This window comes from Watersipora subatra, chromosome 11, assembly GCF_963576615.1.
Source record: "Watersipora subatra chromosome 11, tzWatSuba1.1, whole genome shotgun sequence".
Lineage (NCBI taxonomy): Eukaryota > Metazoa > Bryozoa > Gymnolaemata > Cheilostomatida > Watersiporidae > Watersipora > Watersipora subatra.
The window spans coordinates 8614917-8626310 of NC_088718.1; the positions used below are offsets into that span (position 1 = coordinate 8614917).

The 11394-nt window shown below is 30.6% G+C and overlaps 1 long non-coding RNA gene across 1 annotated transcript; it reads right to left on the reverse strand.

Moving 5' to 3' along the window:
* Positions 1-861: 861 nt before the first annotated feature.
* On the reverse strand, positions 862-6337 carry LOC137408159 (uncharacterized). Its single transcript, XR_010980042.1, has 2 exons — positions 6213-6337; positions 862-1039 (listed from the first exon to the last, which is right to left on the reverse strand). It is a non-coding gene; the product is annotated as an uncharacterized lncRNA (long non-coding RNA).
* Between the last annotated feature and the right edge of the window lie 5057 nt (positions 6338-11394).

Here is an 11394-nt window from a genome sequence, read left to right on the forward strand (position 1 = left end):
GCGACGGGTTGACGGACGGTGGCGGATGGATTTCGAGATCGTCGGAGCTTGTATGTATTTTCTTTTTTCCGATCCCGAATGAGAATGATGTGTCTGCGAACGAATATTCATTTTGATTGTAAACTTCATAAATTCTGAAATTATCCATCGCTGTTATGGTTCCACTACTTTTTTAAAGATAATGTATAAATTGATGAAGTATTATTAGTTAGTGTTGATTGTTACTGGAGCTTCTGAGGAGTCAACTTCCAATAGTATGAATATCGACATTATTTCTGAAAGAACTTCCTAATTGAATATGAAACAAAGAGAGTATAGAAGACCAACCAAGTCTAGATTGAACAGAACTACGTCATTACGAAGATCATCAAGAAAAAGTTCGGTAGTAAAGCGGTTATTCGAATCCAAGGAAAATTATATGGAAGGAGATGAGAAAATTACGTCACCTATTGCAACAGTTTTAAAAACCGAGGAAATGCAAGAACCATGGAAATGGATTGATCTAAAAGTTTTGGATATTCCAGCTTCGTTAGAAGTAATACAAGCAAATAAGTCTGAAGAAAATGACAATTGTGAGATTGCGTTGCAATTCTTCGTTGAACGTAAGGGAGAGCGTGTGGTATTATGTTCGATCATCGAACCTCAAAAGTATAACATTCCCTCATCATTTCAATGGTTGACACCAGCTCTCATGATATTGGATCGAAGTGAGATTTACATGAACTCTAAGTCTTCATCAGGATTAAAACTTTTCAGAATTGACGGAGCATGCAATCTGAAGGAATTCAGAGAGAAATTAAACAAAGATTATAAACTCTGTATATCAAGACAGTAATGAGTTAAGGAAATGATATTATGATTAAATTTTATATAGTTTATTTGATGATATATCATAGGGATTTAAACTTACTATCAATGGATATGTTATTGAATAAAAGTTTTGTATATAAAAATGCTAAAACATAATATAAAAAAGACTATTGAATTTCATTCAATCCCAATTTTCTTCTTCTTTCATTGTCGAATGAGAATGAACTGTCTACAATCAAAACATACATTATTTTTAGTGAGATATAGTAAAAGTAAGACATACAATCAGATTAGATGTACATATACTTATTATCTGTACTTTAATAACACTCCTGATGATCTCTTACTACACTTTATAATAATTGTACATATACTTATTCTCTGTACTTTATTAACACTCCTGATGATCTCTGACAGCACTTTATAATAATTGTACATATACTTATTCTCTGTACTTTATTAACACTCTTGATGATCTTTTACAGCACTTTATAATAATTGTACATATACTTATTCTCTGTACTTTATTAATACTCCTGATGATCTCTTACAGCACTTTATAATAATTGTACACATACTTATTCTCAGTACTTTATTAACACTCCTGATGATCTTTTACAGCACTTTAGAATAATTGTACACATACTTATTCTCTGTATTTTATTAACACTCTTGATGGAATTTTACTACACTTTATAATAATTGTACACATACTTATTCTCTGTACTTTTTTACCACACCTGATGATCTCTTACAGCACTTTATAATAATTGTACATATACTTATTCTCAGTACTTTATTAACACTCTTGATGATCTCTTACAGCACTTTATAATAATTGTACATATACTTATTCTCAGTACTTTATTAACACTCTTGATGATCTCTTACAGCACTTTATAATAATTGTACACATACTTATTCTCAGTACTTTATTAACACTCCTGATGATCTCTTACAGTACTTTATAATAATTGTACATATACTTATTCTCTGTACTTTATTAACACTCTTGATGATCTCTTACAGCACTTTATAATAATTGTACACATACTTATTCTCAGTACTTTATTAACACTCTTGATGATCTTTTACAGCACTTTATAATAATTGTACACATACTTATTCTCTGTATTTTATTAACACTCTTGATGGTCTTTTACTACACTTTATAATAATTGTACACATACTTATTCTCTGTACTTTTTTACCACACCTGATGATCTCTTACAGCACTTTAGAATAATTGTACACATACTTATTCTCTGTACTTTATTAACACTCTTGATGATCTCTTACTACACTTTATAATAATTGTACACATACTTATTCTCTGTATTTTATTAACACTCTTGATGGACTTTTACTACAGTTTATAATAATTGTACACATACTTATTCTCTGTACTTTTTTACCACACCTGATGATCTCTTACAGCACTTTATAATAATTGTACATATACTTATTCTCAGTACTTTATTAACACTCTTGATGATCTCTTACAGCACTTTATAATAATTGTACATATACTTATTCTCAGTACTTTATTAACACTCTTGATGATCTCTTACAGCACTTTATAATAATTGTACACATACTTATTCTCAGTACTTTATTAACACTCCTAATGATCTCTTACAGTACTTTATAATAATTGTACATATACTTATTCTCTGTACTTTATTAACACTCTTGATGATCTCTTACAGCACTTTATAATAATTGTACACATACTTATTCTCAGTACTTTATTAACACTCCTGATGATCTCTTAATACACTTTATAATAATTGTACATATACTTATTCTCTGTACTTTATTAACACTCTTGATGATCTCTTACTACACTTTATAATAATTGTACATATACTTATTCTCAGTACTTTATTAACACTCCTGATGATCTCTTACAGCACTTTATAATAATTGTACATATACTTATTCTCAGTACTTTATTAACACTCTTGATGATCTCTTACAGTACTTTATAATAATTGTACATATACTTATTCTCTGTACTTTATTAACACTCCTGATGATCTCTTACAGCACTTTATAATAATTGTACATATACTTATTCTCTGTACTTTATTAACACTCTTGATGATCTCTTAATACACTTTATAATAATTGTACATATACTTAATATCTGTACTTTATTAACACTCTTGATGAACTCTTACAGAACTTTATAATAATTGTACATATACTTATTATCTGTACTTTAATAACACTCCTGATGATCTCTTACTACACTTTATAATAATTGTACATATACTTATTCTCTGTACTTTATTAACAATCCTGATGATCTCTGACAGCACTTTATAATAATTGTACATATACTTATTCTCTGTACTTTATTAACACTCTTGATGATCTCTTACAGCACTTTATAATAATTGTACATATACTTATTCTCTGTACTTTATTAATACTCCTGATGTTCTCTTACAACACTTTATAATAATTGTACACATACTTATTCTCAGTACTTTATTAACACTCCTGATGATCTTTTACAGCACTTTAGAATAATTGTACACATACTTATTCTCTGTACTTTATTAACACTCTTGATGATCTCTTACTACACTTTATAATAATTGTACACATACTTATTCTCTGTATTTTATTAACACTCTTGATGGTCTTTTACTACACTTTATAATAATTGTACACATACTTATTATCTGTACTTTTTTACCACACCTGATGATCTCTTACAGCACTTTTTAATAATTGTACATATACTTATTCTCAGTACTTTATTAACACTCTTGATGATCTCTTACAGCACTTTATAATAATTGTACATATACTTATTCTCTGTACTTTATTAACACTCTTGATGAACTCTTACAGAACTTTATAATAATTGTACATATACTTATTATCTGTACTTTAATAACACTCCTGATGATCTCTTACTACACTTAGTCTTAGTAATCACTTACTACACTTATCTCTTACTTACAGCACTTTATAATAATTGCAAAACTAGGATTGTGCTCGGCCATGTTGATATACAAGTGAGCAATGATTATAAATGTATATATATTAATAAAATGTGAGTAAGATAAAAGCTAGGGTTGTGCTAGTCCATGTTAATGTACAAGTGAACAGTGATTATAAATGTATATATAATAATAAAATGTGAGTAAGATAAAAGCTACTCAAGATAGAATAAACAAAGCTAGGATTGTGCTAGTCCGTGTTAATATACAAGTGAGCAGTGATTATAAATGTATATATAATAATAAAATGTGAGTAAGATAAAAGTTACTGAAGATACAATAAACAGAGCTAGGATTGTGCTAGTCTATGTTAATATACAAGTGAGCAGCGAATATAAATGAATATATAATAATAAAACGTGAGTAAGATAAAAGATACTGAAGATACAATAAACAAAGCTATGATTGTGCTAGACCCTGTTGATGTACAAGTGAGCAATGATTATAAATGTATATATAATAAAATGTGAGTAAGATAAAAGCTACTGAAGATACAATAAACAAAGTTAGGATTGTGCTAGGCCATGTTAATATACAAGTGAGCAGTGATTATAAATGTATATATAATAATAAAATGTGAGTAAGATAAAATCTACTAAAGATACAATAAGCAAAACTAGGATTGTGCTAGGCCATGCTGATATACAAGTGAGCAATGATTATAAATGTATATATAATAATAAAATGTGAGTAAGATAAAAGTTACTGAAGACACAATAAACAGAGCTAGGATTGAGCTAGTCTATGTTAATATACAAGTGAGCAGCGAATATAAATGAATATATAATAATAAAACGTGAGTAAGATAAAAGCTACTGAAGATACAATAAACAAAGCTAGGATTGTGCTAGACCATGTTGATGTACAAGTGAGCAATGATTATAAATGTATATATAATAATAAAATGTGAGTGAGATAAAAGCTACTGAAGATACAATAAACAAAGCTAGGATTGTGCTAGTCCATGTTGATATACAAGTGAGCAGTGATTATAAATGTATATATAATATTAAAATGTGAGTAAGATAAAAACTACTAAAGATACAATAAGCAAAACTAGGATTGTGCTAGGCCATGTTGATATACAAGTGAGCAATGATTATAAATGTATATATAATAATAAAATGTGAGTAAGATAAAAGCTAGGGTTGTGCTAGTCCATGTTAATGTACAAGTGAGCAGTGATTATAAATGTATATATAATAATAAAATGTGAGTAAGATAAAAGCTACTCAAGATAGAATAAACAAAGCTAGGATTGTGCTAGTCCGTGTTAATATACAAGTGAGCAGTGATTATAAATGTATATATAATAATAAAATGTGAGTAAGATAAAAGTTACTGAAGATACAATAAACAGAGCTAGGATTGTGCTAGTCTATGTTAATATACAAGTGAGCAGCGAATATAAATGAATATATAATAATAAAACGTGAGTAAGATAAAAGATACTGAAGATACAATAAACAAAGCTAGGATTGTGCTAGACCCTGTTGATGTACAAGTGAGCAATGATTATAAATGTATATATAATAAAATGTGAGTAAGATAAAAGCTACTGAAGATACAATAAACAAAGTTAGGATTGTGCTAGGCCATGTTAATATACAAGTGAGCAGTGATTATAAATGTATATATAATAATAAAATGTGAGTAAGATAAAATCTACTAAAGATACAATAAGCAAAACTAGGATTGTGCTAGGCCATGCTGATATACAAGTGAGCAATGATTATAAATGTATATATAATAATAAAATGTGAGTAAGATAAAAGCTACTGAAGATACAATCAAAGCTAGGATTGTACTAGTCTATAGAACAATTTTTATCGAATGAAGGAATATATATTTTTAACACACACTATTCTTATCAACCAGGAGAACACTGGATAGGAGTTATTCGAACAAAATCCGAAATTAATTATTTCGATTCAACAGGACGAGATCCTTCAACATATCCAGATGTCGCTCAAATCTTAAAACTTTCTGGAATAAAGTTAATTAAATGGAATGATGTTCTACTCCAAGGTTTTCTTTCAACAACATGTGGAGATTACTGTCTTCTCTTTGCAATATTTTGGAGCAGAGGATGTTCAATAGAAGATTTTCTAACAGTTATGCTAAAAATTTCTGAAAAAGATACACGAGATCATGTAGTTCGAAAAACTATACTAGATAGATATGATTGGAATGGAAAAATTAGTAAAAGTCTTAATAACGAAGAAAATGAAGGTATTGACAATGTACATATTCAAGGAACTTCCCAAATTGTTAAATTACTAGAAGAACTGACATAAAATTTTTTTCTATATTTTACAATTGAATATACATATATACTTTATATCGAAATAAACTTGGTAAAAAATACAACCGAATGTTATTTACCTTTTTTGTTGAATATGTGTGTAGTTAATGCTGTAGAACGTATATTATGAATAACGAACAATAGTACATGTGAATAAGGAATACAATACAAGAGCATTAGAAAAACGTGTAACGCATCCTCGAGGATAAAAACAGAACTGCGTGCGCATGCACTAACCGGAAACGGCAAAGCCAATGATTCAATAACGTAACATTTTTGATATAAGTTTTATATATTGATATACTCACGCTGAGTTGGAGTTATCCTCAAAATAATCCACATATTAATCCATGTCTGCCTCTTTACTAGTTCATCATCTTCATCTATTTACTGGTCGAGAGGCTGTTATGGAATGGTTAAGCCAAACCAAACAGGAGAATTCCATAGGTAAACCTAGGAAAACAATCAAGTCGAATGCCAAGGCGCTTGTCCACACAACAGCCCCTGAAAACAGCGACACTCAACGAACTTAATCGCGAGTAGCCGGCTAACAGAATTCTAGCTGAAGCATACAAGCCTTATGGTATCAACACTCGATCGACCCAAATTCTCAAATATAAGTAGGTATCAAGAGATGGTTAATGAGGCAGAATATTCCATCAGATTATGCAACGCTTATATAGTGAATTGAAGAATGATGGGTGTGTCCAAAGGAATTAATGAAGCGAAAATAGTAAACAGATTTTCGCGAAAGTGAATTTCGCGAAATTGAATTTCGCGAAATTACACATTATATATATTATATAGTCAACTTTCGCGAAAGTGAATTTCGCGAAATTGGATTTCGCGAAATTTCACATATATATTATATAGTCAACTTTCGCGAAATTGGATTTCGCGAAATTGGATTTCGCGAAATTACACATATATATTATATAGTCAACTTTCGCGAAATTGAATTTCGCGAAATTGGATTTCGCGAAATTTCACATATATATTATATAGTCAACTTTCGCGAAATTGAATTTCGCGAAAGTGAATTTCGCGAAATTGGATTTCGCGAAATTGGATTTCGCGAAATTACACATATATATTATATAGTCAACTTTCGCGAAATTGAATTTCGCGAAAGTGAATTTCGCGAAAACTGTTTATATATATCATTAGATCACAAAATTATTGAACCGCGATAACACTTCTACTTGTTATAAAACCTTCGAGCGAATATGCCTTTTCAATTCAGTTCATAATTTCACAATGAGTACCAGAGACAACAGAAAAAGGAAATTTCAAGAACGATTACATTGTGTAGATAAATGTGTGAAGCGATGGGATTACTGCTCTCATGGAATGGAAATAAGCGTTCGGAAGCGAAAAGCTTGTCGATTTCTCTTACGTGAAAAGTTCTATCAAGATCTCAACGAAAGATTACGGTTTACAGTAAGTACTACAAATTCAATCTAGATGTTATGTAGGAATGATACAATGAATCTTCTCTTCTGAGTAGTAACTATGTGTTCTAGGCTGATTGTATTCATTGCAATTGCAAACTCCAATATCTTAGCAAAGTGTATGTTATATCCCTACTCAGATTAAAACAGATTATTTTAACTGAATATCCTCCTCTGTCTGTGTGTCCTAGTCTGACTATGTGATGTAACATATTTGTTTTTCTTATTGTCTGTATGTCCTACTCTAGCTGATTGCATATCCTATTCTGTCTGCATTACATCTTGCATATCATTCTATGATTCGATGACTAATGCAATTGAAATTTACAATTTAAGTTGGAGTCCATTGTGAATGTAGAGTCTACTATCTCAGCAAGGATATAGTAAACCATCCTGACTGTAATCATTGCAATTGCAGGCTCCCGTATCTCAACAGGAAGATTCCATTCAGAAAAAGGATGGATCTTCTTCTTCTTCAGTAAGTATTACATTATATTTGATTTTTAGTTTGAATGAATGATCTAATCTGATTGTATGTCTTACTTTTACTATATCTCACTAAAAATAATGTATGTTTTGATTGTAGACAGTTCATTCTCATTCGACAATGAAAGAAGAAGAAAATTGGGATTGAATGAAATTCAATAGTCTTTTTTATATTATGTTTTAGCATTTTTATATACAAAACTTTTATTCAATAACATATCCATTGATAGTAAGTTTAAATCCCTATGATATATCATCAAATAAACTATATAAAATTTAATCATAATATCATTTCCTTAACTCATTACTGTCTTGATATACAGAGTTTATAATCTTTGTTTTAATTTCTCTCTGAATTCCTTCAGATTGCATGCTCCGTCAATTCTGAAAAGTTTTAATCCTGATGAAGACTTAGAGGCGATAGATAATTTCAGAATTTATGAAGTTTACAATCAAAATGAATATTCGTTCGCAGACACATCATTCTCATTCGGGATCGGAAAAAAGAAAATACATACAAGCTCCGACGATCTCGAAATCCATCCGCCACCGTCCGTCAACCCGTCGCCACCGAGCTCTCCGTCAATCCCCGAAACGGCACGGAAGAGCGACCTCTACCGGACGCCAACGAAATCCGATAATCCCAAATACAACCGCGAATCGTCTCGCGGCCCGACTCACCACTCGGCCACCGACACCACCACCGCGACGTCACCAACCAACTCACACCATTACTCACTCGCACCACGAATCACACAGATCGCCATGACTCACACCATGACTCAACACCGCCTAGCTCCGCCCCCCAACTGTCAATCAAACAGATCCTGATGTGATGTCACTTCCTGCTCCCTAAGCTCCGCCTATTATGTGTAGATCTGCTCTCACTATACTACTATGAGTACAGTTACATATGTTAACAATTTCAATTTTTTATGAGAATTTAATTTTGACTTACATTCAGTTAAATCTATTAGTTTATTCTTTTATTCTGTTATTTAGTATGTAGCAATTGAATTAGTAATCACATGGTATTTTGAAGTATGTTTTACTTGCCGATGTTTTCAATCTTAGGTTTTGCGTTTTATTTTTATCTTTTCAATTCCAATGATTACCAGTGATTTCAGTGACTTTTCCATAAACTTCCTGAGATTTTAGCTGTAGGTTCAAACTATTTAACAAAACTTAACAGGTAACTTTGAAAAATTAGCATCAGTAGAACTCTGTCCATTAGCACAAATGTAACTTGGATAACTTTAAAATTTACTGTTCCGTGTTTGGCTTTATTAAAGATCTAAGTCAATATACAAGTTTCTCAAAAGTAACTAAATGTAAGGAACTTAAACTTAAGTAAGTTGTGTTATAATTATCAACAACAATATGAACATGAAAGCTTGTTCAATTATCCTAAGACAACAACAGCAGTTAGTATGGTAAAACCTGCCGAACAAAAATATGTCTCCTAACAATGATCTCTTACAAATGAGACAACAAGCAGGCTACTCAGTGCTCAACTAGCAGTTTGTTTTATTACAATTTAAATAATCACAGCCCGCAATCTGAATTTACCATTAAAGTTATTCATACTAATCACTGCTGTAAAATGAAATCTCATCGACACAGAAAAGCAATGCTAGTGTAACGATGACAGTCTTTGCCATATTTTTGTACATTCTGAATAAAGCCTATGCTATGTTTCAACTACATTTGCTCAGCCTATCAGAGTTTTAATCTCAATAGCCATATGAAAATTGCGTAATAAAAGCTCAAACTGATTTGAAGATATTTTATCAGCAGCATATTTTGATTCTTTATAATCAGTTAGCAGCCGTTCATGATTGCAAAGGTTATTAACTTAGTAAAAGTTAATTACTATTGACCTATTGTTAACCTTGATAATCATCAATTAATGTCTACATCAGACTCAACTATATGTTATACACAGATATAAAGCAAACAAAAGTCATATTTCATTACTGTCTGTCCACACTTTCAGTATAAAGTTTTATACAGTGATGTGCTGCACCTTTAAGTATTGAATAAGTTTTTGTAACATTTACAAAAGTTTTTAGAATTAAAAAAGAAGTCTTGTATGAAAACATGACTAGCTCTGTTAGTAAATGGTTAAGTTGAAGTGTGAACATTCCTAAAGAGAAACATCTCTATTTTACAGTATCTATACATTTTTAGTATATATATATTACAATATATATACTAAAAATGTATAGATTTTGTAATTGAGTATATACATGTATATACTATTAAAGATATAAGTCAATATACAAGTTTCTCAAAAGTAACTAAATGTAAGGAACTCAAACTCAAATAAGTTATATTATAATTACCAACAACAATATGAACATGAAAGCTTGTTCAATTATTTTAAGTCAACAACAGCAGCTACCATAGTAAAACCTCAAAAATATGTCTAATAACAATGATCTCTTACAAATGAGATAACAAGCAGGCTACTCAGCGTTTGGCTAGCAGTTTGTTTCATTACAATTTAAATCATCACAGCCAGCAATCTGAATTTACCATTAAAGTTATTCATACTAATCCCTGCTGTAAAATTAAATCTCATTGACACAAAAAAGCAACGCTAGTGTAACGATGCCAGTCTTTGCCATGTTTCGTACATTCTGAATAAAGCCTATGCTATGTTTCAACTAAATTTGCTCAGCCCATCAGAGTTTTAATCTCAATAGCCATATGAAAATTGTGTAATAAAAGCTGAAACTCATATGAAGATATTTCATTAGCCGCATATTTTGATTCTTTATAATCAATTAACAGTCGTTCATGATTGCAAAGGTTATTAACTTAGTAAAAGTTAATTACTATTGACCTATTGCTAACCTTGATAATCATCAATTAATGTCTACATCAGACTCAACTATATGTTATACACAGATATAAAGCAAACAAAAGTCATATTTCATTACTGTATGTCCACACATTCAGTATAAAGTTTCATACAGTGATGTGCTGCACCTTAAAGTATTGAATAAGTTTTTGTAACCTTTACAAAAGTTTTTAGAATTAAAAAAGAAGTCTTGTATAAAAGCTAGCTCTGTTAGTAAATGGTTAAGTTGAAGTGTGAACATTCCTAAAAAGAAACGTCTCTATTTTACAGTATCTATACATTTTTAGTATATTTGCATATACTCTTACAGACAATGACAGAAAGCTCACCTTTCAATCGCTGGCTGGTCAAGTATGTCAGAGGAGCTGATCCAGACTTAGCTAGTCTTAGAACAGCTCTAGCAGGTGTGAGTAATTATGATGTAAATCGGTGTCTAGACAAGGTGAGAGATAAAGATAA